The sequence below is a fragment of the Pseudorasbora parva genome, chromosome 2 (assembly GCF_024679245.1).
Source record: "Pseudorasbora parva isolate DD20220531a chromosome 2, ASM2467924v1, whole genome shotgun sequence".
NCBI lineage: Eukaryota > Metazoa > Chordata > Actinopteri > Cypriniformes > Gobionidae > Pseudorasbora > Pseudorasbora parva.
This window is the reverse complement of record NC_090173.1, coordinates 57,102,121-57,115,708: the sequence shown is the minus strand read 5'-3', so window position 1 is coordinate 57,115,708 and position 13,588 is coordinate 57,102,121. Positions and strand designations below refer to the sequence as shown.

At 40.0% G+C, this 13,588-nt stretch overlaps 1 long non-coding RNA gene across 2 annotated transcripts in view; it reads right to left on the bottom strand.

Moving 5' to 3' along the window:
* The window catches only part of LOC137055558 (uncharacterized), a 108,147-nt gene extending 95,980 nt beyond the window's left edge, over nt 1-12,167 (bottom strand). For both annotated transcript variants that reach the window (XR_010900026.1, XR_010900024.1), the window contains exon 1: nt 12,029-12,167. This is a non-coding gene — a long non-coding RNA (uncharacterized lncRNA). The remainder of the gene's footprint in view (nt 1-12,028) is intronic.
* Between the last annotated feature and the right edge of the window lie 1,421 nt (nt 12,168-13,588).

Sequence of the window (13,588 nt, the reverse complement as noted above, 5' to 3'; positions counted from 1 at the left end):
AGGTGGCGCTGCGCCGAAACGCTGCATGTTGCTTCAAGTCATGCTTGTGATGACATGTACCAAGGTTGGTTTGAATACGATAAAGCGTTGCGGAGATATAGCCTTTAGTGTGTTTTTGCAACCTCCACGTAAAATTTGTTTGTGCGTTTATTGAAAACGATTGGACGAATCAACTTGAATTCCATAACTTTTTGTCAACATGCTCTGAAGATGATCTGTTTCAATTTTCGTGAAAATCGGAGCAACGGCCTAGGAGGAGTTCGAAAAAGTAGGTTTTTCAGAAAATTCAAAATGGCGGGAAAATTTGCATACCGGAAAATGACATCATAGGGTGAAATCGAATCGGCTTGAGCCAAGGAATCCGATGAAAAAAGAATTTTGTTTCTAGCCCTTAGGGGTCAAAAGTTATAAGCATAAATATGAGTGAAACTTTGGACAGGTGGTGGCGCTAGAGGGATTGAGTTAGAGGCACCAAATTTGCTATAGTGACAGCTCAGACTGGCCTCTATGAGTGTGCCAAATTTCACAACTTTTTACCATACGGTTCTATGGGCTGCCAGAGACTCCTATGGCGGAAGAAAAAGAAGAAGAAGAAGAAGAAGAAGCAGAATAATAAATATAGCTGCAAGCAGCCATTATCGGGGCCAAGCGCAAAGAAGAAGACAAGACATGCCAGCATGGCTGGAAGTCTCAAGCCAACTGCAACAATGAGCCATTAAGGACCTATTAAGTTGATTTTAGGCAAAATAGCAGTCAAATTTTAAATACAGTCAATAATAATGGTTTAATGGTTTATCACTTTCGACCAATAGGTGTCACTGTTACGAAACTGATGTGGTTTAGTCAGATTGAGATGACAATGACACATGCAAAGTTTGGTGTCAATATGTCAAAGCATTGCAGAGATACAGCCTCAAGAGTAATTTTTGCATCATGGCTCAACTCTGTTGCAGTGGTATATGAAAACTGTTTTGTCTATCAATCCGAAATCCATAAGTATTTGTCAGCATGGTCTGAAGACGATACGGATCAATTTTGGTGAAAATCGGACAAACGGTCTAGGATGAGTTTGAAAAAGTAGATTTTTAACAAATAACAAGATGGAGCACAGATATGTTTGCAAAATATGGCAAAATTGGTATCTATCTTCTCGGCATGAGCCAATGAATGTGTTATGACCAGTCTCATTACAATAGGCTAATTTAATCAAAAGTTATTAGCATTTTTGTACATTTTATTACAACTTTTGACCACAAGGTGGCGCTGCCCCGAAACTTTTTGAATATCTTCGGGACATAGAGCGGAAGACACATACCGAGTTTTGTAACGATACACTAGTGCATTCTTAAATTATAGCATTAGCATTTTAAACCGTAATACTGCATTGAAGTCAATGGGAATTTCATGTTTTGTTTTATTATAGCGCCACCAAGAGGCACAATCCCACCAATTTTTTTATGTGTCCTCGTAGTGAGCCCATACATATGTGTGTCAAGTTTGGTGAAAATATTTCATTTTGTTTTGGAGTTATAGACATTTATATGAAAAAACACGTAAAAAATGACTGACACCTGACTTTGATTGGATTTTACTACCCCTTACTATCAATATTTTGAGATTTGGGCATTAGCGTATAGCTATCGACCTATGTTTCCGAACTTCTGAGGCTGGTTTCGTCTCGATCGGACTAGCGGTTTCGAAGATATCAGCAAATGTTTTTTAAGCACTAAATTACAACTCTGCGCAAACCATATGCCGAAACCTGGCAAGTCTGGTATCGTTGGAGTCGGCAAGGATTCAGGAGACCAAAAAACACACTCCCATCAAAATATGTCAACCACACCCAAAGTTATAAGCGTTTGAAAAAAAAAATTCTCCACTAGGTGGCGCTGTTTCGAAACTTCTCAGGCTACTTCAGGGCATCGTGGTGATGACCCATACCAAGTTTCATAACAATCTGTTCATGCGTTCATAAAATACAGCATTTTTGCACATAATTCAAAATGGCCGACATCCAAAATGGCCGACATGGTAAAATTGGATATCAGTCGACTCGGCATGACGCCCTGAATCTAATGAGACCAATTTTATGATTTTTGGATAAACGGTTCAGAAGTTATAAGCCAAAATAGGCATTTTTCGTATCTCCGGACAGGTAGGTGGCGCTGCGCCGAAACGCTGCATGTTGCTTCAAGTCATGCTTGTGATGACATGTACCAAGGTTGGTTTGAATACGATAAAGCGTTGCGGAGATATAGCCTTTAGTGTGTTTTTGCAACCTCCACGTAAAATTTGTTTGTGCGTTTATTGAAAACGATTGGACGAATCAACTTGAATTCCATAACTTTTTGTCAACATGCTCTGAAGATGATCTGTTTCAATTTTCGTGAAAATCGGAGCAACGGCCTAGGAGGAGTTCGAAAAAGTAGGTTTTTCAGAAAATTCAAAATGGCGGGAAAATTTGCATACCGGAAAATGACATCATAGGGTGAAATCGAATCGGCTTGAGCCAAGGAATCCGATGAAAAAAGAATTTTGTTTCTAGCCCTTAGGGGTCAAAAGTTATAAGCATAAATATGAGTGAAACTTTGGACAGGTGGTGGCGCTAGAGGGATTGAGTTAGAGGCACCAAATTTGCTATAGTGACAGCTCAGACTGGCCTCTATGAGTGTGCCAAATTTCACAACTTTTTACCATACGGTTCTATGGGCTGCCAGAGACTCCTATGGCGGAAGAAGAAGAAGAAGAAGCAGAATAATAAATATAGCTGCAAGCAGCCATTATCGGGGCCAAGCGCAAAGAAGAAGACAAGACATGCCAGCATGGCTGGAAGTCTCAAGCCAACTGCAACAATGAGCCATTAAGGACCTATTAAGTTGATTTTAGGCAAAATAGCAGTCAAATTTTAAATACAGTCAATAATAATGGTTTAATGGTTTATCACTTTCGACCAATAGGTGTCACTGTTACGAAACTGATGTGGTTTAGTCAGATTGAGATGACAATGACACATGCAAAGTTTGGTGTCAATATGTCAAAGCATTGCAGAGATACAGCCTCAAGAGTAATTTTTGCATCATGGCTCAACTCTGTTGCAGTGGTATATGAAAACTGTTTTGTCTATCAATCCGAAATCCATAAGTATTTGTCAGCATGGTCTGAAGACGATACGGATCAATTTTGGTGAAAATCGGACAAACGGTCTAGGATGAGTTTGAAAAAGTAGATTTTTAACAAATAACAAGATGGAGCACAGATATGTTTGCAAAATATGGCAAAATTGGTATCTATCTTCTCGGCATGAGCCAATGAATGTATTATGACCAGTCTCATTACAATAGGCTAATTTAATCAAAAGTTATTAGCATTTTTGTACATTTTATTACAACTTTTGACCACAAGGTGGCGCTGCCCCGAAACTTTTTGAATATCTTCGGGACATAGAGCGGAAGACACATACCGAGTTTTGTAATGATACACTAGTGCATTCTTAAATTATAGCATTAGCATTTTAAACCGTAATACTGCATTGAAGTCAATGGGAATTTCATGTTTTGTTTTATTATAGCGCCACCAAGAGGCACAATCCCACCAATTTTTTTATGTGTCCTCGTAGTGAGCCCATACATATGTGTGTCAAGTTTGGTGAAAATATTTCATTTTGTTTTGGAGTTATAGACATTTATATGAAAAAACACGTAAAAAATGACTGACACCTGACTTTGATTGGATTTTACTACCCCTTACTATCAATATTTTGAGATTTGGGCATTAGCGTCTAGCTATCGACCTATGTTTCCGAACTTCTGAGGCTGGTTTCGTCTCGATCGGACTAGCGGTTTCGAAGATATCAGCAAATGTTTTTTAAGCACTAAATTACAACTCTGCGCAAACCATATGCCGAAACCTGGCAAGTCTGGTATCGTTGGAGTCGGCAAGGATTCAGGAGACCAAAAAACACACTCCCATCAAAATATGTCAACCACACCCAAAGTTATAAGCGTTTGAAAAAAAAAATTCTCCACTAGGTGGCGCTGTTTCGAAACTTCTCAGGCTACTTCAGGGCATCGTGGTGATTACCCATACCAAGTTTCATAACAATCTGTTCATGCGTTCATAAAATACAGCATTTTTGCACATAATTCAAAATGGCCGACATCCAAAATGGCCGACATGGTAAAATTGGATATCAGTCGACTCGGCATGACGCCCTGAATCTAATGAGACCAATTTTATGATTTTTGGATAAACGGTTCAGAAGTTATAAGCCAAAATAGGCATTTTTCGTATCTCCGGACAGGTAGGTGGCGCTGCGCCGAAACGCTGCATGTTGCTTCAAGTCATGCTTGTGATGACATGTACCAAGGTTGGTTTGAATACGATAAAGCGTTGCGGAGATATAGCCTTTAGTGTGTTTTTGCAACCTCCACGTAAAATTTGTTTGTGCGTTTATTGAAAACGATTGGACGAATCAACTTGAATTCCATAACTTTTTGTCAACATGCTCTGAAGATGATCTGTTTCAATTTTCGTGAAAATCGGAGCAACGGCCTAGGAGGAGTTCGAAAAAGTAGGTTTTTCAGAAAATTCAAAATGGCGGGAAAATTTGCATACCGGAAAATGACATCATAGGGTGAAATCGAATCGGCTTGAGCCAAGGAATCCGATGAAAAAAGAATTTTGTTTCTAGCCCTTAGGGGTCAAAAGTTATAAGCATAAATATGAGTGAAACTTTGGACAGGTGGTGGCGCTAGAGGGATTGAGTTAGAGGCACCAAATTTGCTATAGTGACAGCTCAGACTGGCCTCTATAAGTGTGCCAAATTTCACAACTTTTTACCATACGGTTCTATGGGCTGCCAGAGACTCCTATGGCGGAAGAAGAAGAAGAAGAAGAAGAAGAAGAAGAAGAAGCAGAATAATAATAATAGGAACACTAACGATTTCAATAGGTGCCTCCGCACCTTCGGTGCTTGGCCCCTAAATATAGCTGCAAGCAGCCATTATCGGGGCCAAGCGCAAAGAAGAAGACAAGACATGCCAGCATGGCTGGAAGTCTCAAGCCAACTGCAACAATGAGCCATTAAGGACCTATTAAGTTGATTTTAGGCAAAATAGCAGTCAAATTTTAAATACAGTCAATAATAATGGTTTAATGGTTTATCACTTTCGACCAATAGGTGTCACTGTTACGAAACTGATGTGGTTTAGTCAGATTGAGATGACAATGACACATGCAAAGTTTGGTGTCAATATGTCAAAGCATTGCAGAGATACAGCCTCAAGAGTAATTTTTGCATCATGGCTCAACTCTGTTGCAGTGGTATATGAAAACTGTTTTGTCTATCAATCCGAAATCCATAACTATTTGTCAGCATGGTCTGAAGACGATACGGATCAATTTTGGTGAAAATCGGACAAACGGTCTAGGATGAGTTTGAAAAAGTAGGTTTTTAACAAATAACAAGACGGAGGACAGATAGGTTTGCAAAATATGGCACAATTGGTATCCATGTTCTCGGCATGAGCCATTGACTGTATTATGACCAGTTTCATTACAATGGGTTAATTTAATCAAAAGTTATTCGCATTTCTGTACATTTTATTACAACTTTTGACCACAAGGTGGCGCTACCCCGAAACTTTTTGAGTATCTTCAGGACATGGAGCGGAAGACACATACCGAGTTTTGTAACGATACGCTAATGCATTCTTAAATTATAGCATTAGCATTTTAAACCATAATACTGCATTGAAGTCAATGGGAATTTCATGTTTTGTTTTATTATAGCGCCACCAAGAGGCACAATCCCACCAATTTTTTTATGTGTCCTCATAGTGAGCCCATACATATGTGTGTCAAGTTTGGTGAAAATATCTCATTTTGTTTTGGAGTTATAGACATTTATATGAAAAAACACGTAAAAAAGGACTGACACCTGACTTTGATTGGATTTTACTACCCCTTACTATCAATATTTTGAGATTTGGGCATTAGCGTATAGCTATCGACCTATGTTTCCGAACTTCTGAGGCTGGTTTCGTCTCGATCGGACTAGCGGTTTCGAAGATATCAGCAAATGTTTTTTAAGCACTAAATTACAACTCTGCGCAAACCATATGCCGAAACCTGGCAAGTCTGGTATCGTTGGAGTCGGCAAGGATTCAGGAGACCAAAAAACACACTCCCATCAAAATATGTCAACCACACCCAAAGTTATAAGCGTTTGAAAAAAAAAATTCTCCACTAGGTGGCGCTGTTTCGAAACTTCTCAGGCTACTTCAGGGCATCGTGGTGATGACCCATACCAAGTTTCGTAACAATCCGTTCATGCGTTCATAAAATACAGCATTTTTGCACATAATTCAAAATGGCCGACATCCAAAATGGCCGACATGGTAAAATTGGATATCAGTCGACTCGGCATGACGCCCTGAATCTAATGAGACCAATTTTATGATTTTTGGATAAACGGTTCAGAAGTTATAAGCCAAAATATGCATTTTTCGTATCTCCGGACCAGTAGGTGGCGCTGCGCCGAAACGCTGCATGTTGCTTCAGGTCATGCTTGTGATGACATGTACCAAGTTTGGTTTGAATACGATAAAGCGTTGCGGAGATATAGCCTTTAGTGTGTTTTTGCAACCTCCACGTAAAATTTGTTTGTGCGTTTATTGAAAACGATTGGACGAATCAACTTGAATTCCATAACTTTTTGTCAACATGCTCTGAAGATGATCTGTTTCAATTTTCGTGAAAATCGGAGCAACGGCCTAGGAGGAGTTCGAAAAAGTAGGTTTTTCAGAAAATTCAAAATGGCGGGAAAATTTGCATACCGGAAAATGACATCATAGGGTGAAATCGAATCGTCTTGAGCAAAGGAATCCGATGAAAAAAGAATTTTGTTTCTAGCCCTTAGGGGTCAAAAGTTATAAGCATAAATATGAGTGAAACTTTGGACAGGTGGTGGCGCTAGAGGGATTGAGTTAGAGGCACCAAATTTGCTATAGTGACAGCTCAGACTGGCCTCTATGAGTGTGCCAAATTTCACAACTTTTTACCATACGGTTCTATGGGCTGCCAGAGACTCCTATGGCGGAAGAAAAAGAAGAAGAAGAAGAAGCAGAATAATAATAATAGGAACACTAACGATTTCAATAGGTGCCTCCGCACCTTCGGTGCTTGGCCCCTAATAATAGGAACACTAACGATTTCAATAGGTGCCTCCGCACCTTCGGTGCTTGGCCCCTAATAATAGGAACACTAACAATTTCAATAGGTGCCTCCGCACCTTCGGTGCTTGGCCCCTAAATATAGCTGCAAGCAGCCATTATCGGGGCCAAGCGCAAAGAAGAAGACAAGACATGCCAGCATGGCTGGAAGTCTCAAGCCAACTGCAACAATGAGCCATTAAGGACCTATTAAGTTGATTTTAGGCAAAATAGCAGTCACATTTTAAATACAGTCAATAATAATGGTTTAATGGTTTATCACTTTCGACCAATAGGTGTCACTGTTACGAAACTGATGTGGTTTAGTCAGATTGAGATGACAATGACACATGCAAAGTTTGGTGTCAATATGTCAAAGCATTGCAGAGATACAGCCTCAAGAGTCATTTTTGCATCATGGCTCAACTCTGTTGCAGTGGTATATGAAAACTGTTTTGTCTATCAATCCGAAATCCATAACTTTTTGTCAGCATGGTCTGAAGACGATACGGATCAATTTTGGTGAAAATCGGACAAACGGTCTAGGATGAGTTTGAAAAAGTAGATTTTTAACAAATAACAAGATGGAGCACAGATATGTTTGCAAAATATGGCAAAATTGGTATCTATCTTCTCGGCATGAGCCAATGAATGTATTATGACCAGTCTCATTACAATAGGCTAATTTAATCAAAAGTTATTAGCATTTTTGTACATTTTATTACAACTTTTGACCACAAGGTGGCGCTGCCCCGAAACTTTTTGAATATCTTCGGGACATAGAGCGGAAGACACATACCGAGTTTTGTAATGATACACTAGTGCATTCTTAAATCATAGCATTAGCATTTTAAACCGTAATACTGCATTGAAGTCAATGGGAATTTCATGTTTTGTTTTATTATAGCGCCACCAAGAGGCACAATCCCACCAATTTTTTTATGTGTCCTCGTAGTGAGCCCATACATATGTGTGTCAAGTTTGGTGAAAATATTTCATTTTGTTTTGGAGTTATAGACATTTATATGAAAAAACACGTAAAAAATGACTGACACCTGACTTTGATTGGATTTTACTACCCCTTACTATCAATATTTTGAGATTTGGGCATTAGCGTATAGCTATCGACCTATGTTTCCGAACTTCTGAGGCTGGTTTCGTCTCGATCGGACTAGCGGTTTCGAAGATATCAGCAAATGTTTTTTAAGCACTAAATTACAACTCTGCGCAAACCATATGCCGAAACCTGGCAAGTCTGGTATCGTTGGAGTCGGCAAGGATTCAGGAGACCAAAAAACACACTCCCATCAAAATATGTCAACCACACCCAAAGTTATAAGCGTTTGAAAAAAAAAATTCTCCACTAGGTGGCGCTGTTTCGAAACTTCTCAGGCTACTTCAGGGCATCGTGGTGATGACCCATACCAAGTTTCATAACAATCTGTTCATGCGTTCATAAAATACAGCATTTTTGCACATAATTCAAAATGGCCGACATCCAAAATGGCCGACATGGTAAAATTGGATATCAGTCGACTCGGCATGACGCCCTGAATCTAATGAGACCAATTTTATGATTTTTGGATAAACGGTTCAGAAGTTATAAGCCAAAATAGGCATTTTTCGTATCTCCGGACAGGTAGGTGGCGCTGCGCCGAAACGCTGCATGTTGCTTCAAGTCATGCTTGTGATGACATGTACCAAGGTTGGTTTGAATACGATAAAGCGTTGCGGAGATATAGCCTTTAGTGTGTTTTTGCAACCTCCACGTAAAATTTGTTTGTGCGTTTATTGAAAACGATTGGACGAATCAACTTGAATTCCATAACTTTTTGTCAACATGCTCTGAAGATGATCTGTTTCAATTTTCGTGAAAATCGGAGCAACGGCCTAGGAGGAGTTCGAAAAAGTAGGTTTTTCAGAAAATTCAAAATGGCGGGAAAATTTGCATACCGGAAAATGACATCATAGGGTGAAATCGAATCGGCTTGAGCCAAGGAATCCGATGAAAAAAGAATTTTGTTTCTAGCCCTTAGGGGTCAAAAGTTATAAGCATAAATATGAGTGAAACTTTGGACAGGTGGTGGCGCTAGAGGGATTGAGTTAGAGGCACCAAATTTGCTATAGTGACAGCTCAGACTGGCCTCTATGAGTGTGCCAAATTTCACAACTTTTTACCATACGGTTCTATGGGCTGCCAGAGACTCCTATGGCGGAAGAAGAAGAAGAAGAAGCAGAATAATAATAGGAACACTAACGATTTCAATAGGTGCCTCCGCACCTTCGGTGCTTGGCCCCTAACAAGCAGCCATTATCGGGGCCAAGCGCAAAGAAGAAGACAAGACATGCCAGCATGGCTGGAAGTCTCAAGCCAACTGCAACAATGAGCCATTAAGGACCTATTAAGTTGATTTTAGGCAAAATAGCAGTCAAATTTTAAATACAGTCAATAATAATGGTTTAATGGTTTATCACTTTCGACCAATAGGTGTCACTGTTACGAAACTGATGTGGTTTAGTCAGATTGAGATGACAATGACACATGCAAAGTTTGGTGTCAATATGTCAAAGCATTGCAGAGATACAGCCTCAAGAGTAATTTTTGCATCATGGCTCAACTCTGTTGCAGTGGTATATGAAAACTGTTTTGTCTATCAATCCGAAATCCATAACTATTTGTCAGCATGGTCTGAAGACGATACGGATCAATTTTGGTGAAAATCGGACAAACGGTCTAGGATGAGTTTGAAAAAGTAGATTTTTAACAAATAACAAGATGGAGCACAGATATGTTTGCAAAATATGGCAAAATTGGTATCTATCTTCTCGGCATGAGCCAATGAATGTATTATGACCAGTCTCATTACAATAGGCTAATTTAATCAAAAGTTATTAGCATTTTTGTACATTTTATTACAACTTTTGACCACAAGGTGGCGCTGCCCCGAAACTTTTTGAATATGTTCGGGACATAGAGCGGAAGACACATACCGAGTTTTGTAATGATACACTAGTGCATTCTTAAATTATAGCATTAGCATTTTAAACCGTAATACTGCATTGAAGTCAATGGGAATTTCATGTTTTGTTTTATTATAGCGCCACCAAGAGGCACAATCCCACCAATTTTTTTATGTGTCCTCGTAGTGAGCCCATACATATGTGTGTCAAGTTTGGTGAAAATATTTCATTTTGTTTTGGAGTTATAGACATTTATATGAAAAAACACGTAAAAAATGACTGACACCTGACTTTGATTGGATTTTACTACCCCTTACTATCAATATTTTGAGATTTGGGCATTAGCGTATAGCTATCGACCTATGTTTCCGAACTTCTGAGGCTGGTTTCGTCTCGATCGGACTAGCGGTTTCGAAGATATCAGCAAATGTTTTTTAAGCACTAAATTACAACTCTGCGCAAACCATATGCCGAAACCTGGCAAGTCTGGTATCGTTGGAGTCGGCAAGGATTCAGGAGACCAAAAAACACACTCCCATCAAAATATGTCAACCACACCCAAAGTTATAAGCGTTTGAAAAAAAAAATTCTCCACTAGGTGGCGCTGTTTCGAAACTTCTCAGGCTACTTCAGGGCATCGTGGTGATGACCCATACCAAGTTTCATAACAATCTGTTCATGCGTTCATAAAATACAGCATTTTTGCACATAATTCAAAATGGCCGACATCCAAAATGGCCGACATGGTAAAATTGGATATCAGTCGACTCGGCATGACGCCCTGAATCTAATGAGACCAATTTTATGATTTTTGGATAAACGGTTCAGAAGTTATAAGCCAAAATAGGCATTTTTCGTATCTCCGGACAGGTAGGTGGCGCTGCGCCGAAACGCTGCATGTTGCTTCAAGTCATGCTTGTGATGACATGTACCAAGGTTGGTTTGAATACAATAAAGCGTTGCGGAGATATAGCCTTTAGTGTGTTTTTGCAACCTCCACGTAAAATTTGTTTGTGCGTTTATTGAAAACGATTGGACGAATCAACTTGAATTCCATAACTTTTTGTCAACATGCTCTGAAGATGATCTGTTTCAATTTTCGTGAAAATCGGAGCAACGGCCTAGGAGGAGTTCGAAAAAGTAGGTTTTTCAGAAAATTCAAAATGGCGGGAAAATTTGCATACCGGAAAATGACATCATAGGGTGAAATCGAATCGGCTTGAGCCAAGGAATCCGATGAAAAAAGAATTTTGTTTCTAGCCCTTAGGGGTCAAAAGTTATAAGCATAAATATGAGTGAAACTTTGGACAGGTGGTGGCGCTAGAGGGATTGAGTTAGAGGCACCAAATTTGCTATAGTGACAGCTCAGACTGGCCTCTATGAGTGTGCCAAATTTCACAACTTTTTACCATACGGTTCTATGGGCTGCCAGAGACTCCTATGGCGGAAAAAGAAGAAGAAGAAGCAGAATAATAATAGGAACACTAACGATTTCAATAGGTGCCTCCGCACCTTCGGTGCTTGGCCCCTAATAATAGGAACACTAACGATTTCAATAGGTGCCTCCGCACCTTCGGTGCTTGGCCCCTAATAATAGGAACACTAACGATTTCAATAGGTGCCTCCGCACCTTCGGTGCTTGGCCCCTAAATACGGCGCCAGCAACAAAATAAAATCACAAACAATTATGTTACTTAAACCAAGACCATATCAACAGACGCGATAGACATCGTAAAGCAGAGCACATAAAAAAATAGAGCCACGTTCTATAAAGTGTTAATACAACAACGATGGATCAAATACACATCACAAATATACTTGATAGATTAAAACCACAACACAAAACAGCTGTTTACCGTGTTCTCTTCTTCCGCCGTGCCGATTGTTGTTTTCGTGAACTCCGCCCACTTCCGGCATGAGACTGTGGCATTGGCGCTGTTGTCCTCAGACCGTTGTGAGTGACGTATATGGGTTCTGCGGTTCTGCAGTTGGTTATTATTGCGTGGCACACCGGTCTCGTCTCGCGGCCATGTGACGGGAGCATATAAGGAGGAGCAAGGGCTGCAGAAGACGAGAGAGGACCAGGCCTGGATTTTATGTAATGTTTTGTTTGTGTGTTTGTGGGCAGTCGTCCGTGAGGGGCTGCCCACGTTTTATTTTGTGTGTTTGCGGGCAGTCGTCCGTGAGGGGCTGCCCGCGGTTTTACTTTCGTTTTGTTTATTTATTTTGAATTAATAAATGTTGTTGAACGTTCGCCGGTTCCCGCCTCCTTCCTTCCCATCTACGAACTTCATTACAGCTATATAAATGACTCATTCATTCATCCTATTATTCATTCAATTTACCTGTTGTAGGGCAATCGGAGCTCGGGTAGACTATCCTCTCCGAGCCCCTCTATAGCAGATAGCACGCCTTTTATAAAGATTATATGGGCACACAAACTCGTGAAATGCTTTTATTAATATTAACCATTCTGTTAGGCACTTTATTTCCACATTTAGAACATTTGAACCATTGTATTTGAAGGAAATGCCTTTCTGATGTGATATGTACGGTGGCCCAGAAGTGACCAACACAACGAAATCAAGCCACAACACAACGAAATCAAGCCACAACACAACGAAATCAAGCTACAACACAATGAAAACAAGCCACAACACAACGAAATCAAGCCACAACACAACGAAAACACCACAGCACAACGAAATCAAGCCACAACACAACGAAAACACAACAACACAATGAAATCAAGCCACAACACAACGAAATCAAGCCACAACACAACGAAATCAAGCCACAACACAACGAAATCAAGCCACAACACAACGAAAACACCACAGCACAACGAAATCAAGCCACAACACAACGAAATCAAGCCACAACACAACGAAAACACCACAGCACAACGAAATCAAGCCACAACACAACGAAATCATCACAACACAACGAAATCAAGCCACAACACAACGAAATCAAGCCACAACACAACGAAAACACCACAACACAACGAAATCAAGCTATAACACAATGAAAACAAGCCACAACACAACGAAATCAAGCCACAACACAACGAAAACACCACAACACAACGAAATCAAGCCACAACACAACGAAATCAAGCCACAACACAACGAAATCAAGCCACAACACAACGAAATCATCACAACACAACGAAATCAAGCCACAACACAACGAAATCAAGCCACAACACAACGAAATCATCACAACACAACGAAATCAAGCTATAACACAATGAAAACAAGCCACAACACAACGAAATCAAGCCACAACACAACGAAAACACCACAACACAACGAAATCAAGCTACAACACAATGAAAACAAGCCACAACACAACGAAATCAAGCCACAACACAACGAAATCATCACAACACAACGAAATCAAGCCACAACACA